The sequence below is a fragment of the Schistocerca serialis genome, chromosome 3 (genome assembly GCF_023864345.2).
Source record: "Schistocerca serialis cubense isolate TAMUIC-IGC-003099 chromosome 3, iqSchSeri2.2, whole genome shotgun sequence".
Taxonomy (NCBI): Eukaryota; Metazoa; Arthropoda; class Insecta; order Orthoptera; family Acrididae; genus Schistocerca; species Schistocerca serialis.
This window is the reverse complement of record NC_064640.1, coordinates 993,049,006-993,066,229: the sequence shown is the minus strand read 5'-3', so window position 1 is coordinate 993,066,229 and position 17,224 is coordinate 993,049,006. Positions and strand designations below refer to the sequence as shown.

Sequence of the window (17,224 nt, the reverse complement as noted above, 5' to 3'; positions counted from 1 at the left end):
GAAAGCCGCCCAGCACATACTAAGTATTAGTTCGCTATTCGGTCGTCTAGCAGATGGTAAACTTAACTCAGATACATTCCTACACTCCAACAGGCCTCTGCATTCGGAAGTTTGCGACTGTTAACATGGGAACACGAATCAATACCACCACAGACTTTGCATACACGGACACATTCTAGTAAACCACTCACATAAATCTTCTACAATTATACCTACAATTAAATGTTATGATCGCGGTTTCACCTGAACGGTATTCGACAATGAGCGAAGTATCGGAAACACACTCTGTTGACCGTTGTAAACACACGTACTTTATAAACCTGGTGCCCAATGTGAACATATCACCCACCCACCACTAATACTAAGTATAATATTTTCTTGTCAATAACTGGATGCATGTGATACCAAATAATACTGACTGAAAATCAACGATGGGTGTGCATGTCTCTTACATTCTTCCTGCGAGTCATACCACCGTGTCATAGATTTAATCGAGCAGATGTTAAAAAGAAAAATGCCGATCCCAACAACTACTGCATTTTACTCTCACAAGCGCTCATCGCTCTACAGGTGTACCCAAGCATCCATATTAAAACCTATAACCGCTATACGAGTCGAGGTACGACATTAGCTCGGAATGAGGTGGTTTTTTCCAGACAAATACAGTGACGGTGATCGTAGAAATGTGTGTATTAACAGCCAACGATGCAACCTCGGGATAAACTCAATTCGGCTAAGGAACGTGGTATGCAAGCGCTATTTGCGACTCCATCACACTACACCCAAATACATAATTCATTAGTTTTTTCATCGCATTCTGTTTCGAGACCATATCAGAGGTTCCACGATATATCCGCCGAGTTATAGGCGATGACAGACAGTAGCAGTAGATGATGTGCTGATTGATGTCATAAGAAGAAAAATATACACTAACTTCTCAGATCACTAGCGTTACGCTATATGTTTGGAACTACGTCCATTCGAACACATGCTTGCATAGGCTCACACCCACAAGTCAGTCATATTTCACACACTCTCATATCTTTAAACGAGTCACCTTCCTCGAATCTGTCTGCTACAGTAAAATTGCAACCTTCTTTTAATCACACCCTACACATCTTGCAGTCGCACCCATTTCTACAGCTTTCCACAAGTGCTAGTCCCAATTTAAGTCAGAGAAAGACATACCCAACACCTTCTCCAACCCGTGTAGGAACAGATCGAACTGAGTTACTGCAACAGGACCGTGTTTTGGCACTCGGTGGAAATGCGCGCAAAGTGGTACATCCCCAAACTAGATACAAGTACTACAAATTCCCAACATGCTATCTTCCTTACTGTATACCCACCCCAACAGAGAAAAATTACTAACTATAAAAGCTCATTCTATTTTCAAGTCACCTAGGCATCGATGTGAGCGCAATGACGTATAGCTACGGTGGGCCTCCAGCGCAAAGAAAGAGATTTCACAATGCTTCCCCAGAATAGCGTAGTGTGCAGCCATCCAGGTATTCTTAAAGGTTTACCAAGTCCGATACCTCTAACTGCAGCTGGCTATGTGGACACGATCATATTAAATATACAGACACCGCATAGACCACTTTAAAGTTTCATCACCTATACTCTAAGCGAATTATCGTATGAGACGTTCACTCGGGTCCTGATTCAAACACTGTTTTCTAACACGCTTTTGTACATTGCCAAACATTTCGTTTTCTGCCACGGCTTCGAGGTCTGTGTCAGATTCTAAACTGACATTAAGACATTACTAAGAACAACCAGCGATCGATTTTTATACACGATGGAGCTCCAGACAGATGGAGCTCGAAGCATTTTTACGTAAATCAACCAAGCTATCAACTCCAAAGTATTGTTTTAGAGTCTAGGATCCGCACCCGGAAGGTAATCCTACGAGAGAGAACATAAACACACGCACACCTAAGACTACAACGTTCTGCACTTAAAAACTGGCTATAATGTTAGATCGCATACGTTTCCGACCTATCAGACACACATCCTTCTTCCCTGTTTCTCTATGGTGAACTATCTTATCGAATCGAAAATCATTTGCGTTGCATGATACGAGCACAATATAGCTTTGCGGAGACGTTTGGTGTGAACTGTTCACATCTGATCACAGTTCAGAAATTCTACAATGCCTGCATCAGGCCTATATATAAAATGATAGTTAGTAGTTGGGGGATACATCTTACAAGGAAACAGATAAACGCATAGCAACAGTGTCCGACATGTGAAAATTACAAGTCATTCCGTGACTAACTCTGTAAACAGTACATCAAATGTGTACACAGGGATTGCAGCGCATCACAAGCTCTTACCGCTAAGTTAGTTATGACCCTGAAGTCTCGATTTTACACCCAAGATGTGACAGGGGGATCGCATAAAATCAAAATTCGTTTACAGGAATGTGTCAAGTTTAATCACACATGAGATGGAAGTCATCTGATGACCGAGAGGTTTACCATTAACGATAGCAAGTAGACACTGCTTTAACCCACATACGGAACACGTAGCCGTATATGAGTAGAACGCAGGCTATGTCATGTGACTCATGCGTCCGGATAGAACACTGGAAAAAAAAAAAAAATTGATCTGCACCAACTTCTCCTTCTCTAGAATGAATTAGTCATCCATTAAATCGTACCTCGTTACAGCTTTTTCTCAATCAATCAACCCCTCCACTTATCCTATAACGGAGATGCAAGTACATTTAGAGGTGAATCTATCTCTGTACTCCTCAAAAGCACCAAATACAGTAGTCAACTGGCGTGTATCACTGATACCTCAATAAACATACAGGATAATACTGACTCAATGGGAAAAAATTGACTACCTCCCTGATTCCCCTTCGTTTCGATGTCAATTTTTCCTCGCGTTCCTCTTGTTGGCGCATACTTGATCCCTGTACAAACTGTTCGGAGCGAACCAGAAGATACTCAAGTAGTTCAATTTCCCCGCATTTTGGTGTATATTCGATCAATTTATACCTATTCCCTCGTCATTTTTCGCAATTCTATCAATTTTATGCCAGATCTGTCCATGCGATCACGACGTAATCGCTCGTTCTGGGTTCTAAAATTGCATGTAAATGTAACACAGCTGCCAACATCTAGCCCAAATGCACTGATCGGGAGGCATAATATAGCACTGTACTCGACTGTATCCAGTGATCTCAACATTCGAGGAGCGTTTGCTCTGTTTTCTGTATGTCTCTCTATATGCACGCCTCGCTGAAGGCTCTCAGAACCCATAGTAGACCTGATTTAGCGTTCGAATGTGGATCCGCTATGCGTAATGCCCGGAATGGTGTTCATATGCGGATCCACACTATGCCACGCATGGCAGTTGGATCCGTCATGTGCAATGTACGAAGCGATGTTGGGATGCAGACCCACAATATACCACATCCGAGTAAGCATTTGGGTGTGGATCTGCTGCGGACTATATATACGGAGCCATGTTCGGAGACAGATCCACCAGGTGCCATATCTGCGATAGGGTTCGCGGGTGGACCAACCACGCATTACGTTCGGACACGTATTCTATGTTCAAAGTTTGGTCCACCATCGGAGAGGACTGGGTCCTGGGAACCGTCAGCGAAGTAGAGAGGGCATGGTTTAGCTATGACACTGAAACTGGGGAAACATGCTGTCACATCATTGGCCGGTGCTGAATTTAGTGTAAAATACTTCGCACTATCAAGTCAGTTGCTTAATATTACAGTACACGGGTGGCGTCTTTTCCATCAGATCAGTGCATTGGTTACCACATAATGATTGAGTGACATCGCTTGTATGAGTTGGGGAAGAAGTTTTATGGATGGGTGACAACTACTGGGGGTTGCTAGCAGCTACACAGCAATCATGTACACGAGTGCAAAATTAGGAGTAAGTCGAAATGAAACACGCAGGGATCATCTATTCCATCACTGTGACATATGAGTTTAAATGTAGAGGTCATCAATCACTTTTGGACGGAAGTTTGGAAACTCACTACAACACTGCCAAACTCTTCTAGTTTCCTTATGTTGTAACTGTGTTTTATTTAAAAATCATCCAGTGTTATGCTATCCGCTGTAAGAATATGATTTACAAGGGGTGATATCTAGTTTTCTGTGAGAGGTCGTGGATCAGAGCGTCTTAATGTCAGTTTAGAATCTGACACAGACCTCGAAGTCGTAGTAGAAAACGAAATGTTTGGCAATGTACAAAAGCGTGTTAGAAAATAGTGTTTGAAACAGGAGCAGACGGAGCGTCGCATACAATAATTTGCTTAGAGTATATGGGATGAAACTTTAAAGTGGTCTATGCAGTGTCTGTATATTTAATATGATCGTGTCCACGTAGGCAGCTGCAGTTAGAGGTGTCGGACATAGTGAACCTTTAGGAATGCCTGGATGGCTGCACGCTACGCTATTCAGGGGAAGTATTGTGAAATCTCTTTCTTTGCGCTGGAGGCCCACCGTAGCTATACATCATTGCGCTCACATCGATGGCTAGGTGACTTGAAAATAGAATGAGCTTTTATAGTTAGTAATTTTTCTCTGCTGGGGTAGGTATACAGTAAGGAAGATAGCATGTTGGGAATCTGTAGTACTTGTATCTAGTTTGGGGATGTACCACTTTGCGCGCATTTCCACCGAATGCCAAAACACGGTCCTGTTGCAGTAACTCAGTTCGATCTGTTCCTACACGGGTTGGAGAAGGTGTTGGATATGTCTTTCTCTGACTTAAATTGGGACTAGCACTTGTGGAAAGCTGTAGAAATGGGTGCGACTGCAAGATGTGTAGGGTGTGATTAAAAGAATGTTGCAATTTTACTGTAGCAGACAGGTTCGAGGAAGGTGACTTGTTTAGAGATATGAGTGTGCGTGAAATATGATTGACTTGTGGGTGTGAGCCTATGCAAGCATGTGTTTGAATGGTCGTAATTTCTAACACATAGCGTAGTACCAGAAATCTGAGAAGTTAGTGTATATTTTTCTTCTTATGACCTCAATCAGCACATCATCTACTACTACTGTCTGTCATCGCCTATAACTCAGCGGATATATCGCGGAACCTCTGATATGGTCTCGAGACAGAACGCGATGAAAAAACTAATGAATTATGTCGTTTGGTGTGGTGTGATGGAGTCGCAAATAGCGCTTGCATAACACGTTCCTTAGCCGAATCACTTTCATAGTTCATTGAGTTTATTCCGAGGTTGCATCGTTGGCTGTTAATACACACATTTCTATAATCACCGTCACTGTATTTGTCGGGAAAACACCACCTCATTCAGAGGTAACGTCGTACCTCGATTAGTAAAAAGCGGTTATAGATTTTAACATGGATGCCTGGGTGCACCTGTAGAACGATGAGCGCTTGTGAGAGTAAAATGCAGTAGTTGTTGGGACCGGCATTTTTTCTTTAACATCTGCTCGATTATGTCTATGACATGGTGGTATCACTCGCAGGAAGGACTTAAGAGGCATGCACACCCATCGTTGATTTTCGGTCATTATTATTTGGTATCGTATGCATCCAGTTATTGACGAGGTAATATTATACTTAGTATTAGTGGTGGGTGGGTGATATGTTCACATTGGGCATCAGGTTTATAAATTATGTGTGTTTGAGTAAAAGGAAATGTCCAAGTGCTGTTGTAGGGAGGGTATGGATTTGACTTGAAGTACTGTGACAGCGAAGGGAATAGTATGTCTAGTCGTAAGGAAGGTACATGTATTTCCAGAGCTACAGCGGAGAACAGAGTGCTTTCCGATACTTCGCTCATTGTCGAATACCGTTCAGGTGAAACCACGATCTTAACATTTAATTGTAAGTATAATTGTAGAAGATTTATGTGAGTGGTTTACTAGAATGTGTCCGTGTATGCAAAGTCTGTGGTGGTATTGATTCCTGTTCCCATGTTAACAGTCGCAGTCTTCCGAATGCAGAGGCCTGTTGGAGTGTAGGAATGTATCTGAGTTAAGTTTACCATCTGCTAGACGACCGAATAGCGAACTAATACTTAGTATGTGTTGGGCGGCTTTCGTGATCAAGAAAGATTGTGCGTTTGCGGTGGAGCGTTATTCCCTCCCATGTAAATTGTTCGGTCGACCGCTTCTGCACATTTGGCGCCTTTATTTAGTTGCGGGAAGATAGACTGTGGTGTGTTGGACACACGTTTGCTTGTTCTCTAGACATGGGAAAGACATTAGTTGGCTTGTAAACAATATTGATCATCTGGAATCTGTTACATGACCGACTTCGGTATTCGAGAGTGCAAATATCAATTTACTCTATTTGTTTCTAGGTATTGAGTCGTCTAGATAACGCTCCTCATAGCTAAAGTTTCGGCTTTGTAGAGAAATAATTGCGAGTCTATATCTTGGGAATTATGTTGTGTGAGCGATCGGGAGGCTACTGCTGTGTGCTTGATATCGAGAAGTACTGCGATAATGAAATAATATTATCGTGAAAATAAGTGTGTTCTTGTAACTGACGAGTCTGGAGATGGGTGTAGAAAGGCAAGAAAACAGACAGGTCCGGGCTAGAAACAGTAGGGCATTTGTGTCGATGGGGGAAGGAGCCTGTCTTGGCACATCAGTTCTGAGAGTGACTTCGGTTCGCTGATGTAAAAGGGATGATTTTGTATTGTGGGGGATATGCATTGCATGTTTACTAGATCTAGACGGTACTCGGTGATATATTGCTGGAATGGAGATCGGTTTCACGGTCCAATATCCTTGCGAGTCTCGTGTGTATTTGATGACGTGTAGACAACTTTGCGAGGTATGGTTGTTGGTGCAATATGGTGATCAGTGTAAAATAGTTTGTTACCGCTGTTTGTCGTGTCTGTAGAATGACAGAAAAGGCTGACGATGCTTCCCTATAGGTGTCCGACTGTAGCAGCAATTGTAATATCCCGGGTTCGATTCCCGGCGGGGTCAGGGATTTTCTCTGCCTCGTGATGGCTGGGTGTTGTGTGATGTCCTTAGGTTAGTTAGGTTTAAGTAGTTCTAAGTTCTAGGGGACTGATGACCATAGATGTTAAGTCCCACAGTGCTCAGAGCCATTTGAATCATTTTGAATTGTAATATTTAATTGTAGTTATTCTGGTAAATATCTTCCTGATTTCCAATATTCTTGGGAGTCTTGCACGAATTTTATGATCTGTGGACAACTTTGCGGGTTTAACTGTCGGTGCAAAATGGTGATCAGTGTAAAACAGTTTATTACCGCTGAGTATAGCGTCTGTAGAAAGAACAGGTTGGGGGCGTATAGATTGAAGGAAGTGTCACTGTAATTTAGCAATTTCTGCAAAGTAAGCATATAAAGCCCCAGAAAGAATAGGTGCATGGTGCTTCGATACCGGCGGCGTTAGTAATTTGATTGGTGAATTCGATAAGAGCGAATCATTGTGGTGGGATATAGGAGCGGTGAGAACATTTGCATTAATTGGTAGCAGGAAGTCTATCACGTTATATCCGGGAGGAAGACTGGATTAGGCGATATTTTCGTAAACAGGTTCGGTTAGGGTAGGAATTTTCAGGCATACGAGCTGAGACAACAACAAAGCGAGCGTTAACTATTTCTGGGGCACTATAAAATCACGAAGAGCTGGAATTGGTTGATTTTTTTTTAATCAAAAAGCAACGTGACATAGGAATAGGATTTAAAATGTTTTAGATGACGCGGAGTTATTCAAGCTGGGGGGCGGGTATGCGCGGCTGAACGCATGTGCCAACTCACTCTGTGTTATTCTGCCTTCAATGGTAAAGAGAAGTGGGGCCTGGAGATGCCTCAAATATAAGACTGGCGTGAACGTGCTTTGGAATGCTATGGTGTCAGTATAACGGTGACAGTGTAGAGGCATGCAACTTTCACCGGTTTTCGACGACACCGGCTCGGGGACTGTGACGCAGCGCGCGGGACCCGAGCCCCGGCGACCTCACTTTGTGCGGCCCTAACTGGACGTCTGTGTGTGCTTTGACAGCTGATGGCCGTTTCAACTGCAAATGCGCACAGAACTACATTCTAACGTTTGCGCTCTGTAAGTATATCTTCGCTCCCGCCCGATCGCTTCATCATAGGCGTGTAGGTAAACACGTATTTGGATAGGAACTTCTCAGAAATGATGAATGAGATGTCGCCACTTGCGGGTGCGTGTGCGTGGTTTGACAGCTGACGGCCGAGCCACGTCGTTGGGCTTGTCTATGCGCTCTATTGAACATGGGTTGGCTGAGGGTGCTTGCGGCCGTTGATTGAATTATTTTGCGAGGAGGTGTGTAGGCTGTGCTACGAGTTATTTGGACATACCTGTGGTGAATTATTTAGTAGGAGTATGAATGGCTGTAATTAAATTATTTGCATAAATTAGGAGTTGTTTGCCTGTCTGCAGACAGTGTATTGTGAGCTCAAGCATAAGATGTAGAGTGTTTCGCTTCAGTGTGATAAATATATTCGATCTCTAAATAAAACGTTCGAAAGTAAATAGAGTGGTCTTCTTCCTTACTTTCCCCAGCAGCCTAGCGCAGCCTGAGTAATTTTAGCATAATTCTCGCCCCTACAGACCACCATCTGCGATTAGATCATAAGAGGGATGACAGTTCGATCTGATGGCAATAATGTGTACTATGTCAGTTGGACAGTAAATCTCGTGGTGGAGGAGCGCCTGCAAAATAAAGACTTGTGTTCACATCTGTTTTCCCGTCATTTTGCCCACCATCTTGGATGACGCCATGTGCTGTGCACGTTAAAACAGGTTAGTGTACGTTGGCCCACCAACATGGGTCAGTAAGGGGGCGTGGTGCTGCGTTGAGGATCGTGGTTGAGAATTTAACTATTTGATTCCACGTCCAGGTGGGTTTGGCATTGGTGAAAATTGATTCCAAGTGCTGGGTTCTATGAAGTCGAATCACGTGACTAATGCAGTAGCCAATAGGAGTGCAGCATTCTATGGGTGGGGGGTGCTAGGTCATGAATGAACACGCGATCATAGTGGGAAAATGTGGAACTTCTCATTTGATCATTGAGTATTGAACTTGTAAATTGACTATTGAATATGATTAAAAGTGAAATGGAATTAAGTACTTAGGTAAACGATAGGTTAGATGCGTGATGTGGGTGTTAGCATATTTACAGAAGACTATGTACAGTGCATGTGTGGAGGTGGCAGCTGAGGGTATGTGACGTAAGCGGTCGGACGCCTGCAGGCCGGTGGCGCGGCGCGAGAGAGAACGGAAGATTTCGTGTCATCATCTGACATCACGGTGGCGTCCTCTGGTGGTCATGATATGAAATAAGTCAGTTGGGCTCTGAAGCTCGCGGTGAACACACTGGGTGCAGTCATCTTGAATACCTGTACTTCTGTCATGATCTGACGTCAGGAGAGCGCCCTCTGGTGGCACCGATATGAACTAAGCCAGTTGGAGTCCAGATCCAGTGGGGAACACACATGCTTGAAATTGGTTAAATAATAAAGATACATCCTTTTTCCCGCAATTTTCTTTGCTTAGTAGAGGTAGTTGTGGTGTGATGTATTATCATGTTGGAATTTGTACTTCACGCCATTTTTCTGGGCGTGAGAGCTGTGGCACTTTCCCCCCCCAAAATTCAAACTTCCCGCCAAAATCCTCCATCTTGATTGACGTCATGGCCGCCATCTTGGATGAAGTCATCGCCACCATCTTGGATGACGGTACTTTGGGGTGAAACGCAGGTTGTTCCAATACAACTGAGGACCAGGTCAATGATCCATGAATCGTCTGCTAATATTAAAGACCAGGAATTTGGAAGGCTATACTTAGTACGACAGGCCAACACAAGGTGACATTCCACCAATGTATGGGATTAAAAAAAGAGGGCCACCAAGCTTCACATTTCCATCTGATGGACGGATCCCCACCAACAGCGTAGCATGCCCTCACTTCATGAGACACTGCAGAGAGGTATGGAATTTAATCCAGGAAATTGGCGCCAAGACTAATGATCAGGGACTTTACGCCATCACTGTTCCTGTCCCCTCTGCCTTAAAGGCAAAGAGAAAGTTGTCAACAGCGCGCAGTGTGCCCCAACCATCACTCAACGGCACGATCGTTGACCATCCAATCTCAAATTTGGTCTGATAGTAGGTAAGCTCGTATTTTGGTCACCAGACGACAGTGCAGAAATGTACAGAATGCCTTTCTGACGTATAATAAAAAACGGCATAAGCCCGGGCGTCGTTGCCTATGTACATTTTTACAGAGACGGTTTTCGTTCTCCAGAAACGATATAATGCGTGATCATAAAACATGTTCCATAATTCTACATGAGACTGACAGGGGCGATAGAAACCTATAATTATGTACCTCTGCACTGCGAGGATTGTTGAAAATGGGAATGATATGCGCTTTTTCTGGGCCATAGTACCCCGTCGTTGATCCAGCGACCTACGATAAAACTACCGCTAGAAGGTGAGCAAAGTTGTTTCGTGTAATCTCTGTAGTATTTCACACGTATATCACCGGGGGGGGGGGGGGGGGGCACGAGTGTGGAAGCAGGTGCCTGAAGGGGATGTGTCTTGGTTTTTTAACTTGCTACCGACTGAGGAACCATGCCAACATGCCTAGGCTCGATATCAGTTGGAGCGAGGATTTGGCAACTTCGGTCGGCGATACCTTCAGGCTGTAGCTGTTTTTTTTGTGCCGGTACTGTATATTGTGAATCTTTATATTATTTTAGTTCTGGACCAGAGCACAACGACACTGAAGGGTATCAGCGGTGGCGTTATGAGCATTTGCCTTGGACACTAATTTGTAGGGCACTTCTCAACAAAACATAGCTGATGTGTTAACCACTGCGCCACCACGCTACTGTAGGTATAATACGAGGGGACTTCAAAAAGTAAGTTACGCATGTTGTCCGGTCCGCGCTAAGACCGTTGCACAACAGGAGAGGCGCATCGTCAGAAGATAGTAAATGCTCTGCGTTTCCTGCTGACAGTTCGGCTGCAGTATGGATAACAGGTGCGTCAAGTTATGGGAATGAACTGGTGCGGCATCTGGAAATACGCGGGACAGTACCATTCTTGTGGAAACGTCTAAATTTTACACAGATTCACTGTAAAATTATGGCGGGTATTGAAACAAATACAATATCGTACACTATGTGATCAAAAGTATCCGGACACCTGGCTGAAAATGACTTACAAGTTCGTGACGCCCTCCATAGGCAATGCCGTAATTCAATATGGTGTTGGCCAACTCTTAGCCCTGATGACAGCTTCCACTCTCGCAGGCATACGTTTAGTCAGGCGCTGGAAAGTTTCTTGGGGAATGGCAGCCCATTCTTCACAGAGTGCTGCACTGAGGAGAGGTCTCTATGTCGGTCGGTGAGGCCTGGCACGAAGTTGGCGTTCCAAAAGATCCTAAAGCTGTTCTATAGAATTCAAGTCTCGACTCTGTGCAGGCTAGTCCATTACAGCGATATTATTGTCGTGTAACCATTCCGCCACAGGAAGTGCATTATAAACAGGTGCTCGATCGTGCTGAAAGATGCAACCGCCATCCTCGAATTGCTCTTCAACAGTGGAAAGCAAGAAGGTGCTGTAAACATAAATGTAGGGCTGAGCTGTGATAGTGCCACGCAAAACAACAAGGGGTGCAAGCCCCCTCCATGAAAAACACGACCACACCATAACACCACCGCCTCCGAAATTTTAATGTTGGCACTACACACACTGGCAGATGACATTCACCGGGCATTCGCCAAATCCACACCCTGCCATCGGATCGCCAGATTGTGTACCGTGATTCGTCATTCCACACAACGTTTTTCCACTGTTCAATCGACCGATGTTTACGCTTCTTACACCAAGCGAGGCGACGTTTAGCATTTACCGGCGTGATGTGTCTCTTATGAGCAGCCACTCGACCATGAAATCAAAGTTTTCTCACCTCCCGCCTAACTGTCATAGAACTTGCAGTGGATCCTGATGCAGTCTGGAATTCCTGTGTGATGGTCTGGATAGATGTCTGCCTATTACACATTACGACCCTCTTCAACTGTCGGCGGTCTCTGTCAGTCAACAGAGGTCGGCCAGTGCGCTTTTGTGCTGTACATGTCCCTTCAGGTTTCCACTTCACTATCACATAGGAAACAGTGGACCTAGGGATGTTTAGGAGTGTGGAAATCTCGCGTACAGGCATATGACGCAAGTGACAACACCTTAGCAGTGCGTGAGTTCTGCGGAGTGTCCTACTCTGCTCTCTCGCGATGCCTAATGACTACTGAGGTCGTTGATATGGAGTACCTGGCATTAGGTGGCAGCACAATGCACCTAATATGAAAAACTTATGTTTTTGGGGGTGTCCGGATACTTATGATCACACAGTGCATGTAGCCATAGTGAAATGGTGCAAACTATGACCGAGGCCGCACAGACGTGGGTGATGCTCGGCGGAAAGGCAGCCCATCGACACCGACCACGGACGACAATCTCCAGGCAATCGAGGAACTGATTCGCGGCAATCGCTAATTTTTCGACGACGAGGACCTTCAGACGGCGACTCTGGAATGACTCAGAGACCGGGGGGCGATTTCTATCGTCGACGAACTGAACGATTAGTAGGAAGTTCCCATCAGTGCTTACAGAGACTTGGTGCCTACGGTGAAAGACAGTGTCGCGTATCTGTGTCACTCTGAAGCGTATTGCAGTATTCAATTAATGTTACTTGGCCTGCCACAGTAATGCGTAACTTACTTTGTGAAGTCCCCTCGTACAGTGATAAGTGCACTCCGACACTCACTTGCACAATGAGCTGTAGAGATCCGATGGAAGTGTAGAAGCTGACAGTGTGGCAGTCTCTGCACAACTCCATGTGGAGGTGGCGCGATTTGTTATATAAGTTATCCTTGTCGGACTGGGCGTGTGCCTCGTGAGCGAGCGAACCCAGCACGCAAGTGTATGCTGTAACAGTGGAGGTTGCCTGGCAGCTCCTTTTCCTACACGACCTTGTTCTCGTTCCAGAACGAATTTTCACTCCGCGACGGAGTGTGCGCCGATCTGACACTTTCTGGCAGATTAAAACTGTGTGCCAGGCACCAACTCTGGCTCGGAACATTTGCCTATCGCGGCCAAGTATTCCACCGACTGAGCTATCCGAGGACGACTTGCGATCCGCCATCACAAGTTTACTTTCGCCAGTATATCATCTCCTACCTTCAAAACTTCACAGAATTGTCGTTCATATCTTGCCGCTCTAACACTACTGGTAAAAAGGATACTGCGGAGACACTGCTTAGCCACAGCCTACAGGGTGAAAGACAAGGTCTCAGGTTAGAGCCCCTGTTTGAAGCTGCTAGGTAGTTTTCATTACTACTTCTGCTGCTGCTCATCGGCACACGGTACAATACGTCGCAGTTGGCCCTGAGAACTGTCAAGATGACAGGGAACAAATTATCCCCTGAAGTGTAGCACGATTTGCTATGTAGTTCCCTTGTACGATATGTAAATGCTACACAAGAAAACATAATGGCGTCAAGTGGCAAGAGCAATCGTTGATTTTGGACGGAATGTCAGGAAGCAGGCAGACGAGACCTTTTCTACCTGTCGCTGTCTGGAAATTCCAAAGCTCCGACTGAAAAGGGGTTCGCCGCAAACTAACAGCACAAACTGAAGGCATTCCACCTTTCAGCACTGTACGTCTAGAAGAGATGGACAAAAATATAGAATACTAAATAGCCACAACATTACCATGCCTAATACGGTGTAGATATACGGCTGGTATTCAAAACAGCTTCCAGTCGTCTCGGAATGGATAAGTACAGGTTCTGTATGAATTTCAGGGGAGTCTTATATCATTCTTCCTACAAAATAGTGATACTTTCAGGCAACGATGGGGATCAATGATCACGCACCCTTCTCTCCAAAGTAGACCACAGATACAGAGATCTGATGACTGTGCTGGCTGGGGGACATGCGACAATCCATCCTTATATTCACAAAACTAGTCCTGGACGATGTGAGCTGTGTAAACAGGGGTCCAGTCGTCTTGAAACACAGCATCACCGTTGGGGAAACAAACATTGTACCCTGGGATGGACGTGGTCAGCCAAACTGGTCACATAATCCTTGGCAGTAATGCAACTTTGCAGAGCAGCCCTGGGGCCCATGGAATACTATTATATGACTGTCCAAATAACCACCGAACGCGGAACATGTTTCACTCTTGGGACGTAAACCAGGCTAGAAGCCAGAAACTGAAAAACAAGACTCGTGCAACTAAATGACATTCTTCGATTTCTTTACAGTCCAGGTTTTATTGTTTCGGCACCATGTTTTCCTGTTACAAGCACTTTCATCACTAATGTGTGGTTTTCAAATTACAACTCAAACTGAAATTCCCAGCTTATGGAGATCGCATCGTTTTGTTTTGGTGCTGGCAAGGTACGCGAGTACGACATTCAATTTTGCAGTGACTTCTACAGCTGTCGTCGTCTTACTTTTCGGCACAATCCTCTTCTACTTCTACATGGTTACTCTGCAATTCACACTTAAGTGCCTGGCACAGGGTTCATCGAACCGTTTTCATATTACTTCTCTACTATTCCACCCTCAAATGGCGCGTGGGAAAAAGGAAAACCTAAATCTTTCCGTTCGAGCTCTGATTTCTCTTATTTTATTATGATGATCATTTCTCCCTACGTAGGTGGGTGTCAACAAAATATTTTCGCATTCGCAAGAGAAAGTTGGTGATTGAAATTTCGTAAATAGATCTCGCCGGAAAAGAAAACGCCTTTGTTTCAGTGACTGCCACCCCAAACTCGCGTATCATATCAGTGACACTCTCACCCCCTATTGCGCGATAACACGAAACGAGCTGCTGTTCTTTGCACTTTTTCGGTGTCCTCAGTCAATCCTACCTGGTAAGGATCTCACACCGCGCAGCAACATTCCAGCAGAAGACGGACAATGCAATGTAGGCTGTCTCTTTAGTGGGTTTGCCGCATAATCTAAGTGTTCTGCCAACAAAGTGCAGTTTTTGTTTCGCCTTCTCCACAATATTATCTATGTGGTCTTCCCAATTTAAGTTGCTCGTAATTGTGATTCCTAGGTATTTAGTGGAATTGAAAGTCATTAGATTTGTGCGATTTATCGTATACCCAAAATTTATCGAATTTCTTTTAGTACCTATGTGGATGACCTCGCGCTTTTTTTTTGTTTAGCGCCAATTGCCACTTTTCGCACCATACAGAAATTCTCTCTAGGTCATTTTGTAATTGGAATTGATCGTCTGATGATTTTACCAGACGGTAAATTACAGCGTCATCTACATCTACATGATTACTCTGCAATTCACATTTAAGTGCTTGGCAGAGGGTTCATCGAATCACAATCATACTATCTCTCTACCATTCCACTTCCGAACAGCGCGCGGGAAAAACGAACACCTAAACCTTTCTGTTCGAGCTCTGATTTCTCTTATTTTATTTTGATGATCATTCCTATCTATGTAGGTTGGGCTCAACAAAATATTTTCGCATTCGGAAGAGAAAGTTGGTGACTGAAATTTCGTAAATAGATCTCGCCGCGACGAAAAACGTCTTTGCTTTAATGACTTCCATCCCAACGCGCGTATCATATTTGCCACACTCTCTCCCCTATTATGTGATAATACAAAACGAGCTGCCCTTTTTTGCACCCTTTCTATGTCCTCCGTCAATCCCACCTGGTAAGGATCCCACACCGCGCAGCAATATTCTAACAGAGGACGACCGAGTGTAGTGTACGCTGTCTCTTTAGTGGACTTGGTGCATCTTCTAAGTGTCCTGCCAATGAAACGCAACCTTTGGCTCGCCTTCCACACAATATTATCTATGTGGTCTTTCCAACTGAAGTTGTTCGTAATTTTAACACCCAGGTACTTAGTTGAATTGACAGCCTTGAGAATTTTACTATTTATCGAGTAATCGATTTCCAACGGATTTCTTTTTGAACTCATGTGGATCACCTCACACTTTTCGTTATTTAGCGTCAACTGCCACCTGCCACACCATACAGCATTTTTTTCTAAATCGCTCTGCAATTGATACTGGTCTTCGGATGACCTTACTAGACGGGAAATTACAGCATCATCTGCGAACAACCTAAGAGAACTGCTCAGATTGTCACCCAGGTCATTTATATAGATCAGGAACAGCAGAGGTCTCAGGACGCTTCCCTGGGGAACACCTGATATCACTTCAATCTGCAAACAATCTAAGGGGGCTGCTCAGATTATCACGTAGGTCATTTATGTAACTCAGGAACAGCAGAGGGCCTATGACACTACCTTGTGGAACGACAGATATCACTTCTGTTCTACTCGATGATTTACCGTCCATCACTACGAACAGTGACCACTCTGAGAGGAAATCACGAATCCAGTCACACAACTGAGACGATACTCCATATGCACGCAATTTGATTAATAGTTGCTTGTGAGGAACGGTATCAAAAGCCTTCCGGAAATCTAGGAATTTGGAATCGATCTGAGATCTCTTGTCGACAGCACTCATTACTCCATGGGAATAAAGAGCTAGCTGTGTTGCAAAACAACGATACTTTCTGAATCCGTGTTGGTTATGTATCAATAAACCATTTTCTTCAAGGTGATTCATAATGTTCGAGTACAGTAAATGCTCCAAAATCCTACTGCAAATCGCGGTCAGTGATATGGGTCTGTAATTCAATGGGTTACTCCTATTTCCTTTCTTGAATATTGGTGTGACCTGTACTACTTTCCAGTCTTTAGGAACATACCTTTCATGAAGTGGCTGCGTACTCTGAAAGGAACCTGATTGGTATACCATCTGGACCGAAAGACTTGCCTTTCTTAAGCGACCGTCCGTCATTATCAGTCAACATACCCTTCCGTTCGCGTTGTGACTTAGCGGTTGTATTTTCCCGCTTTCCCTGTAGACGCTGTATAAATCTTCGACATGACGCCTAGTGAAACACCAGACACTGCGGCTTCCTCGGTTACGGAAGCACCCATCACACGAGCACCAACTTAGTTCCGACACAATGCTCTCACAACTACACACAACACTGTTCTGATCACGACTGACGCTAGCAACATACTCGTAGTAAGGACACACAACGTATGCTGTTCTTGGTGGTCAAATAAACAGCGCAACGTGTAAGATTGGCTAGCATCTGCATTTATGTTCAAGCACACATTTCTCGCAGTGTT

General features: G+C 44.4%; 1 protein-coding gene across 5 annotated transcripts in view; it reads right to left on the bottom strand.

The window, feature by feature from the left end:
• The window catches only part of LOC126471441 (tetratricopeptide repeat protein 39B-like), a 318,277-nt gene that overhangs the window by 277,564 nt on the left and 23,489 nt on the right, over nucleotides 1-17,224 (bottom strand). The window contains exon 1 of one of the 5 annotated variants that reach the window (XM_050099616.1): nucleotides 12,751-12,857. The exons of 3 other annotated variants lie outside the window; for them this stretch is intronic. The gene's annotated coding sequence lies outside the window, so the exon portion shown is untranslated. Of the gene's footprint in view, nucleotides 1-12,750; nucleotides 12,858-17,224 lie in introns of those variants that run through there. One more of the 5 variants, XM_050099618.1, reaches the window with a different exon arrangement.